The sequence below is a fragment of the Amblyomma mixtum genome, unplaced genomic scaffold (genome assembly GCF_055824585.1).
Source record: "Amblyomma mixtum isolate Tamu unplaced genomic scaffold, ASM5582458v1 scaffold_24, whole genome shotgun sequence".
NCBI lineage: Eukaryota > Metazoa > Arthropoda > Arachnida > Ixodida > Ixodidae > Amblyomma > Amblyomma mixtum.
In genome coordinates, this window is record NW_028317721.1 from 565,647 (window position 1) to 576,261 (window position 10,615).

Consider the following 10,615-nt stretch of genomic DNA (forward strand, 5'->3'; position numbering starts at 1 on the left):
TACTGAATTCTACTTGGGAATCAGAAATAACCTTCTTCAGTGATGAAGTCAAACACGTTGTTTGACGTTTTGGAAATGTACGGGTTTTTTGTTCAGAATCAGGAACCGCCCGTGTAAGATGCAGCATATCCATAATGTGTTGCAAACGTTTACAGTCCACTACACCGTTCGAATTAAATGCACGAGGGAATGTCCACTTTTTCAACTGACGGTGCCGTAAACAATTCGCATAATGATTCTATATGAGGCGCGTAAAGATTTCCTTTTGTTCTGTTGGTTGTATTCTGGGGCTAAACACACGCAGAATACACACGAAAAAGGAGGATATGAAATCAATTGGGATAGGGCCGCCATCCAGGCTACCGAAAAAAAATATTTCTATGCGGCTGCACCAGCAACAATTTATATTAAGTACGACTCAAAATGCTCCTAACAGAATAATGGAAAATCTTCAGCCTGCTCATGCAAAGTGATTAGGCCGGAGATGTAAAGGTACCGCGTTTGTCTGACCTCTACAGCCGAGAAGTTTTTCTCCTCGTTACGCATCCTGAGCCTTCAACTCTTTCGAAAGTAAAACGAACTGGCGTAGGAACTTTCACGGAGGCCACAAAAGCCTCACTGCGAGGTTAGTTTTGACAAGGGCTGTAATATGCTGGATCTTCCGCTGCCGGTTCTTATTTGTAAACAGGAAACTCGTTTCGGTTTCAAAACGTCGACCAACGTTATTGACATGTTCACTGACCACCGATCCTATCAACGATGCTGAGAGAATGTCACACATAAATTGTCTCGTTTCCATGGAATACCATTCCGTCTTCCGAACGCATTCTCACGTGTTACCTGAGTCCTGTGGCGTTGCAGGCGTCGAAAGACCAACGCTTTGTTCTTTCGGTACCTACTTGATGGTTGCCCATGAAACGTAGCCGGGCTGACATCACATATTTTCATTACTGGAGAAGTTTTTGTATGTTTGTCGATCCTTGTTCAAAAGCTCTCTTTTCACCAGCGACGCGTATTATAAAAGCATCACCTGCTATCTCCTTATAAATGGCTTTTCAACGAATTTAGGGAGTTCCTTCTTGCTACAATATTGTGTTGCTTTTGCACTCTTTAGTAGCCCCTGTAGAATTACTTCAGATCATGAATGACAATTGATGAGAAAAGAGAAAAGCATAGAAAATTTGTACATTACCGGTACTCACCTGCGGGCCAGAAACGTGAAGGCCAACGAAAAGGTGTTGTAGCGGCGGGTGCCGCCCAAGTGCACGAACTGCTAGCAACCAAAAAAATCCGCCTTTATTGCCACATACAGTCATATATATACACATAGCGACACTGGTGCCTCTGGCGGCAGGTGATCCCCAAACCGGAACCGAAACCACATATACAACATATTCCCTTCCTTATAAAAAGAACAGCTACATGGGTTAGTGATTTAGTAGTGGTAGTACGTTAGTGCTCTTTTACAGAATTATATTTACAGTAACAACAATGTGCTTGTCTTATGCACTTCATACAACATATAAAACAAAAAGAGGAAAACAAGATAAAACTCCATTTATGTCCATATTTCACGTCAGCAAACTCAACACTCGTGCAGATTGTGACAGGTTCATGTTCACTGCAAAACGTGTCTTTCTGTACTTAGTGTCCATAGCGGTCTGGAGGTCGTCTATTCCTTGATGGCTGTACCCTACGCGTAGGTCCCGATACTTCTGAGAAACCACTGGCGGCAGGCGAAGTCTCTTCCGGCTCACAGTCGGTCACTGGTGGCATAGGCGGCTGCTTCGCAGCAGCCACAGCTGAAGTTCCGGTTGTCGCTTCTGAAACGGGTCTCTCCAAGGTAGGCGGTAAGCTGCTTTCCCTAGCGGTGTCATTTGTATCACTCCTTTCCCCCCACCCACAGAGAGATGCAGAAGCTCGTAGCATCCTTGACAACTTTGAAGCGTTCCATGTTTTTCCATCATCAAGTTGGAAAGACGATTGCCCCTGCTTTCTTATCACTTTTCTTGGGCGGCTAAAGGCCAGGTCACCTTTAAAAGCAGTTGTCGGTCTGCATACTCGTACAAGGTCACCAACATCCACTTTGGTTTCCCTTGCGGCCCTGCGAGCGTCTGTGTATAGTTTACTGGCTTGCTGCTTTTGCTTCACCCGTTCGCGTAGGCGGTGGAGCTCTGAACTAGGGTCGGTTGTAAATATTGCTGACGGATACCCAACGACATCGAGCCGAGTCCTTGGCAGACGTCCATGCAGGAGAAGTGCTGGGGCAACTGCAGTTGTGGCATGCGGCGTACAACGGTAAATGCCCAAGTATTCTGTTACCGTTTGGCGTAAGGGACGCTGCTCGAGTGTAGCCACTTGAACAAAGCTTTTAAAAACTCTGTTGAACCGTTCTACCTGTCCATTTGCTTGCGGGTAGTATACGGATGAATGCCGCAAGCGGATGCCGCGATCCTGCAGAAAAGCTTGGAACTCTCGAAATGAAAACTGTGGCCCGTTATCGCAAACAATTTCCTCTGGGTAGCCTTCACGTGCGAACACTGACAGCAGGAAGCTTGTTACTGTGCGTGTTGTGGCTTGGTTGCAAAAGTATACTTCGGGCCACTTAGAAAAGTAGTCGACCAGGGTGATCGCATATCGACAATCGTGTGGTGCTCTCTCAAATGGGCCAACAATGTCCATGCCGAGCTTTAGCCACGGTTCCTTTGGTAAGGGGACCGGGTTCAATGGTGGAGCCATAACCTTCGTGCTCTTATCCGCTGCCTGGCATATACTACACGTTTGAATAGCTAGCTCGACTTGCCTGTCCATGGCTGGCCACCAAAATTTTTCTCGCAGACGTGCTTTCGTTCGTACAATTCCAGGGTGAGCCTCATGAGCAGCGGTAATTATCCGCGCTGTAAGTGATGCGGGAACCACAAGGCGTTCGCCACGCAAAATCAAATTGTCCACCACTGACAGTTCATCGCGAAGCTTGAAGAAAGGTTGAAGCTCACCCGGCAAAGATTTTTGCGCAGGCCAGGACGATTCAATGTAGGCCTTGATTCGTTGCAGTGTGCTGTCTTCCGACTGGGCCTGTTCAAACTCTTCCCTGGTAATGCAAGAAGATATAAGGGCAACTGATACAGTTTCATCTGGTAAAGTCTCTTCTTCCTGAGGAGGTGACGCAGGGAGACGTGAGAGCGCATCTGCTACTCGATTTTGCGAACCCTTCCGGTACTTTACTGTATAGTTGTACTTTAGTAGGCGCTCCGCCCACCGTGCTATCCGCAAAGGACGCCTTCCTGGCCCTTGAGTAGACAACAATGCGACCAAGGCTTGATGGTCAGTAAGCAACGTGAAATGGCGTCCCCACAAGTAAACATGCCACTTCTCGCACGCCCAAACACACGCAAGCGCTTCGCGTTCTCCTACTGAATATCTCCTCTCTGCAGATGAAAGCGCTCGAGAAGCAAAGGCGACAGTGTGCAGTTTCTCTCACTCCACCTGTTGGAGAACCGCTCCAAGCCCACAGTCTGAAGCGCCAGTGGAAACAACAACTGGAAGAGATGCATCGAACATCCGCAGGACTATGTTGGACGCAAGTGCCTCTTTGATCTTTCGAAAACTGGAGTCTACCTCGCCAGACCAAACTAATGGTTGCCCCTTTCGAAGCAGAACGCGCATCGGTTCAACCACATCGGCAAAGTTGGGAACGAACCTAGAGTAGTATTCGACCAGTCCCAGGAACGATCGAAGGCTGGCTGCATTGGTGGGTGCCGGTGTATCCTTGATGGAAGCAACCTTTTGCTCCAGCGGAACAATACCACTTGCTGTGATCCTGTGACACAAAAATGAAAGTTCCTGCGTATCGAAAATAGATTTGCTGTTCAGTTTTAGTCCTGTCTCTTTAATGCGTTTAAGTACTGCTGCAAGGTTATCTATGTGTTCCTGCCGGCCCCGCCCGAAGACTATAATGTCATCTATATAGAAGAGCACGCCATTACATCCTTGCAGGACTTTGGACATCATACTCTCGCAGGGTGAAGCATGACCTGGTGGTAAGCTGATGCGAGGTCTAGCTTAGAAAAATTTGTAGCCCCCACTAAACTATGCAATAGCTCTTCTGTATGAGGAAGGGGAAAGCTGTCTATTACGACAGCTTTGTTTGCTTGTCGAAGGTCTTTCACAGAGGCGAATACCTCCCTCTTTCTTCTTAACGACCACAATGGGTGACACCCATTCAGATGCCTCCACCCTCTCTATCACGTCCAGATTTTCCAACCGATGGAGCTCTTCCGAGACCAATGGTCGTAGCGAGAGCGGAAGGCGCCGAAGTTTGGATTGCACTGGCTGCACCGTGGATCGCGTTTTGACATGATGCACAAAACCTTTCGCGAGGCCAAGGCCTGGATCGAAAAGAGATCCAAACTCGCCAACTAATTCCTTTGGGAGGTTAATATCCTGCACGGCTTTCGTCGGGTCAGGGCGCTGTTCCATTCGAGAATTAGAAGTTAGCGTCGTTTCAAGGCATTGAAGAGATGACCCATCAATCTGTAGACCGAGGGCCTTGATGGCATCGATACCCAAGAATGAGGTGCCTTGTTCAACGACGTAGAAAAGAAGGCTTGTTGTGCTAGCTTTGTAGATAACGTCAGCGAAGAAACAGCCACGAACCGGAATTGGCTGTTTTCAATAGTCCAGTAACCGAACAGCCGGGGCCAAAAGTACTTGGCCTTCAAAATACTGCTTAAAAAGATCGTGTGCAACAATGGAAACTGACGACCCAGAATCTACAAGGAAAGTTATGTCCGCACGGCCAATCGAAACTGTGACGTGAACAGCGGAGCGAGCGGCCGACGTCACAGCCAGAATGCTCAAAACTTCCTCGCTCGGAGAATCTTGGCTGTCTACCTCACGCACCGGAGCGGAGCCTCGTTTCTGGCAAACATAGCGGAAGTGACCCATGACACCGCAATGGTGACAACGCTTGCTTTTGGCTGGACAGCGAACTGATGCTGCATTGTGCTGGGATGAACCGCAGCGGTAACAATGAGACTGGCGGTTGTGCGCCCGCTTCGAGCTCTCGTCGGATTCTGGTGAACGCGTAGGCGTATTTCTACGAGTATTTATGCGTCCAAAATCTACAGAAAGAAATTCTTGCAGATCATTGTACGCCTGCTCAAACTGCCTTGCCAGTAGTACTGCTCTAGCGAACGAAAGAGACGATCCTTCAAGCAGAAGACGCTCGCGCAAGCTCTGAGACGAAATACCCGCAACGAACTGGTCACGCAGCGAATCTTCTTCGACAGGAAAAGAGCATGTAGCAGAAAGCTCCCGCAATGCAGTGATGTACTCATTCACTGATTCACCAGCTTGCTGAACTCGCCTACTGAAACGATGTCGTTCGGCAACAACATTGATTGTTGCCGAAAACTGAGCGTGCAGAGCGGCGACTGCGATATTGTACGACGATACTTCAGGCCTTGTGTCGCCTGTGCCCTTGCTATCTTCCGACGCTTTATCAGTAGCAGTTTGCTCACCGAGCTTGGCGTTGTCCAACGATGGAAGTGATAATGTGTAAAATATGCGCTGACCTTCTACGCCGAGGCTGTGAAGAAGTAGTGCTTTGCGACGATCCGGCGTGCAGTCAGAGGCCCCCGAAGCAAGCAGGTAGTTCTCGAAGATGCGGAACCATTGCGGCCACGCAACACCAGGTCGACCAGGCACAGGCAGGAACGGGGGCGGCAGCGCGATTCCAGAAATGCAAGCGGCAAGCTGCAAGCGGCAAGAAATGCAAGCAAGGAAAGCAAGCGGCGACAGTCACGCCCCCCGAAATGATACCGTCCTCGTCGCAAATGTTGTAGCGGCGGGTGCCGCCCAAGTGCACGAACTGCTAGCAACCAAACAAATCCGCCTTTATTGCCACATACAGTCATATAAATACACATAGCGACACTGGTGCCTCTGGCGGCAGGTGATTCCAAAACCGGAACCGGAACCACATATACAACAAAAGGGTTCAGCTAAAGTTAAGGACAAAACAGCGAGATATGGAAAGAAAACTGATAGGTGTAACGTTAAGAGACGAGAAGCGGGCGAAGTGGGTGAGAGAACAAACGCCGGTTAATGGCAATCCTAGTCGACATTAAGAGGAAGAAATGGGCTTGGGCAGGGCGTGTAATGCGAAGACAAGAAACCTGCTGGTAATTAAGGGTAACGGAGTGGATTCCAAGAGAAGGCAAGCGTAGCAGGGTCGCCAGAAAGATAAGCAGGCGGATGAGATTAATGAGTCTGCGGGAGAGAGAGAGAGAGAGAGAGAGAAAGTAATTTTTATGAGAGGAAAATGTGGAGAAAGTCTGCGTGGATGCCGTAGCTGCAGCTGGCAAAGGATGAGGATAATTCCAGAGACAAGAAATATGCCTTTGCCCCGTAGTGGGCGTACTCAGGTTGATGATGATGATGAAGATGGTGAAAATAACTGCTTCCTACAAAGGGCGACATTTATTTCCAGTATCTGTTTATTAAATGCAGTAAAAAGTATGAGCCATCTGATTTCAATTTGTTGTGTAAAAGGATGCTTTTACCGCCAAATGCGTTGATATTTTTGGTCAGATTGGTGAAACCTGAAACAGAAAGAAGGGAACGCGTGACTTGATGAAAACGCTCCAACCTTATAAATGAGTATGTATTACAACACCAACGGTTTAGGTATGCCACTCATATTTCATACCTCTATGAGGTTTTATCAGGTGTGCACAGAGGACATAACTATATATTGCGAACTCGCATATTACAGAGCCTTGGAGACAACCTTGAATTGAAAGCTTTGAACGGGTTGACATAAGCAAGCAGAGCCAAAATATATTTTCGCTCTCGATGAGCTTGCTCCTATAGCGCGATGCTTCACTTACTTTTCGAGAAAATTGAAGCGTGCACGTTGTTATATACGAAGCGCCTTTATATGTTCAAATAAAATCTTACTTGTGGAGTCGTTGAATATACCCCTTGCAGTTCCGCAAAGCAAACATGAGCGGTGGTTGAAGTTAAACGACAGCTATGGTGCTCACAGAGGGCTGACACTCGCTGTGCAGTGCCATAAAATGAGGCATACCAGGCTTTCGAACACCGCTAAGGTGTGCTTTCGAACAGCTATCATGCCAATTTTTACGACATGGTAGCTACTGCAGTGGTGTCCATGGCTAAAAAGAAGCGATACACAATAAACCCTACGTCTCTACCCTGGTTATCTATAAGTTATTATTCCAACATGGCTCAGAACATGCAATTGCGACATGGTCCAGCTGACCCCAATAGGTGCTGAAATAAAGTGAATGACAATTGCCGCGAGCAGAACACTGGTGAAGGTTCTGTTTCATGCATTGACAAAGAGCAGACGCAGCTCCAGGGCAGTTGTGCGTAACCTGCAGAGCTAACTGCGAAACAGCTTGAGAAGTTTTACGTCAGGGATCCTACACGGACCCGCCACTTGCTTGGGAGGCTTTCCCACACGGTGGCTCCTTGGGTATAAAGCTGTGCAGGCTTCCTGGCAGTCGGAGAAGAATTGCAAGTATAGACAGGAGAACACAGGCAGTGTAGTTGGTCGGGCCCTGTGCATAACGCCAGGAAAGATTTCGAGACTGACGAACGTAGGAGAGAGTAAGCGTCATATAGAGACCAGTTCTTTCAATCCTTGTTTTCCTATTCACCCTCGGTTTCATGATAACACGGTTAATGTTTTGGGGCATCAAACTCCTAGCTTGACAACGTAGCGGAAATTACGAGGCACGTGTTTCCTACGTTCAGAAATGTCTTGTGCGGTTGCGAATAGGCGGAAGAAATTCTAAGAGAGTGCATTGTTGGGCGAGTTGGTCAGTAGTGATCAACAAAGGGTATTGCGTACATACACGCAAGGCCGAGAAGGTGTTTTACTCCTGCACTGTGGCACAAGCCCGGATGATGCTGAAAAAAAAAAGGCTTCGAGGAAAAGCCGTTACCAGGTGGTGCGTGAAATCGCAGATGCCTTTTAAGGCGAAAGCCTTTAATGTCTCATCGTTGTAAGCAGCAGTTGTCGACAGAAATTTCACGCTTTTCAGTTGGTCGAAACGGTCGTGACGTCACAGAGCGCGAATTTCAAACGGGGCCAATTGTATTTTGGCTAGTAGCCATGCAGCCAATTGAAGGGATCATATAGTGATGCTCCAAGTAAGTGGGACTGAGCTTAGTTAATTACTTAATTACCCAATTAGCATAACTAACTTTTCTAGTCATGCCATATAAATAAATAAAACCGAGTAAGAAATTCGTCGAGCTCGGGAATCGAACCCCGGTCTTCGGAGTGCGAGACGAGCATGCTATCCACTCCGCCATGCCAGCTTTTTTTTTCTTCAACATTGTGTTTATTACAGTGATGTTATGTTCTATGTACATGAACTATATACAAGCCATTATGAAAACAGTGGTAATCTATACATATTCAAAAGACATACACTAGGCGCGTCTAGTGAATACGGTGTCTTCGCTCACTGCCATCCTCCTCCCTTCCCTTCCGGCGAGGTTTAGCTGTCCACCGAGATATGACAGAGAAATACATTTCCTTTCCTCAAAAACCAATTTACCGACGAGCGAGGCGTAGAACCGAATGGGCGATGGCGTTCTATGGACTCCCTGGCAGCGTTGCAAGACGCTCTCGCGTTCCACTCTTAGAGGCGAAGCTTAACATTTTAGCCACACATCAGTGACGGCACTTTAGGTCAAAAAAGTGCACCCCCGCCCCCTGAAATTTCACGGGTGTCCACCGAGATATGTGAGACAGTTACTGCGTAATTTTCTTTCTTCAAATACAATTTTCATTTTCTTCATTACGGGCCATCTTTGTCTTTCGTCTTTCAATCCCACTTCCTCCCTTCCTCTACAGTGCGGTTTAGGTGTCCACCGAGATGACAGAGAATTACTGCGCGTTGCGTTCAAACGGCAAGGCATCGCGCCGAACAATATGCTACAATATGCTATCGCGTTCCACTCCTAAAGGCGAAGCTTAAGCGTCTTTAATTAGCAGTTAATTAGTATTCTGGTATTAATCAGTAATTAACCATAAATTAGTGATTTGTCATCACTTAGTAATTAGTACTCAATTACATGTGACGCCACCAGTGCCACAGAAGCAGTGAAAGTGGTGCGTAAAACGCTTTCGCCTCTACGCACTCTAGACAGTCAAAGTGCCCCCTGAATTTTTTCATAAGAAAATAAGGAGTGACTGTGTCAGTGACCAACTAATCAACATGCAAGAAAAAGAAGGCAGGTTTCTCGACTGTGCCTGGTCACTTATATGGCGGTTTGAAGCCAGAAAATGTTTTTGAGCAAAGATCTGTGGCGAGCCTGTTCTTGTGCGCCTTTGTTTATATCTTTGTTTATATCTGTGCAGTACTCTTTCACTCCCTCGCTAGTAGCGCCTTCAAATGGAACGCAGCAGCGTTCCTCAGATATTTGTAGGAGCGATGGAACCAAGGGAGGAAATTCCTATTAGATTCAGTTTCAACTATTTCAGGGCACCTAGCGACTGGAGGAGAACTGATGCTAAAAGTGAATGATTTTAAGCATCAAGAAGCGCTATAAGTTTGTTGTGGAGACCGAATTGTCTCAGGAATCTGGATATGAAGGTGCTCTTTTTTTCTCCAGGTGTGGTTGGAATCGTTCGCGGGGATGAAGATTTTTTTATGCTGGATACCGTTGTCGTGGCGAACGATACGACTCACCAGTTCGCTACCTTCTGGCCCCTGTGAGAGGAGGTTGCGCTGACGTCTGGATTTGCAGAACAGTGCTCAATATGGAAGTTTCGTACACATGACTCAACATCGTTGGAAGCTGCTATGAACGCAGCCTTACAACTCTGTCTGCCACTCGAGAAACCACCAGATCTCTCTGGATATATTTTAACCGTCTTTCATCGTTTCTGCGATGTTTAAAACTGTGGTTGGCGCTTTATAGGTCTTAACTCACAAGTTGTTCGCTTTTCAATTAAACATGCCTAAGAGCATCAGTGACTCACGACTCCGGCAAAGCACGAGTGAAATTGCCGCTTTGGTAGCCACCAATCTTTATTTTTCCTTTAGATGTGGTGCAGTGAAATACTGAATACGATACCACCCTTTCAGCTGCCATCCGGGACACCTACTGTATTGTTCGAGCAATAAAATAAGGCAAAAAGATCACGGAAGAACGTTTCACCCCGTGAAGACAAAAATGACGAAGGAAAGTAACCTTCAGCCGATGTACAAAAATGCAATGTGTCGAACTTTGTCGACCACATCGATTTCCACCCTCCTGTAAGGGGCCACGCAATTTATGCTAATCCCTCTTGCACTACGATCTCGTCTCGGCATCTGACATCCTGACAGTCATGTTTCTTTTTTTTTTGAAATTCACTCTCTTAGTGTAACGCCACCTTCTCATGATCTGCTCAACGACTTCTGAAGGACGAAATCCTGTCCTGTGTATATTAATTTAATTCTGCCCAGTTTCAGCAGCTGCAGCGCTATCGCAGCGATCGCCCAAATCTTTCGCACACCTCATTCTGCGTTGCCGCCTGCTACGCAAGCTATTCTTTGGAACGCACCGTGTTACCCAAATCGGCCAT

At 47.1% G+C, this 10,615-nt stretch overlaps 1 pseudogene; it reads right to left on the reverse strand.

Moving 5' to 3' along the window:
• Positions 1 to 1,188: 1,188 nt before the first annotated feature.
• On the reverse strand, positions 1,189 to 10,615 carry LOC149324548 (uncharacterized; annotated as a pseudogene).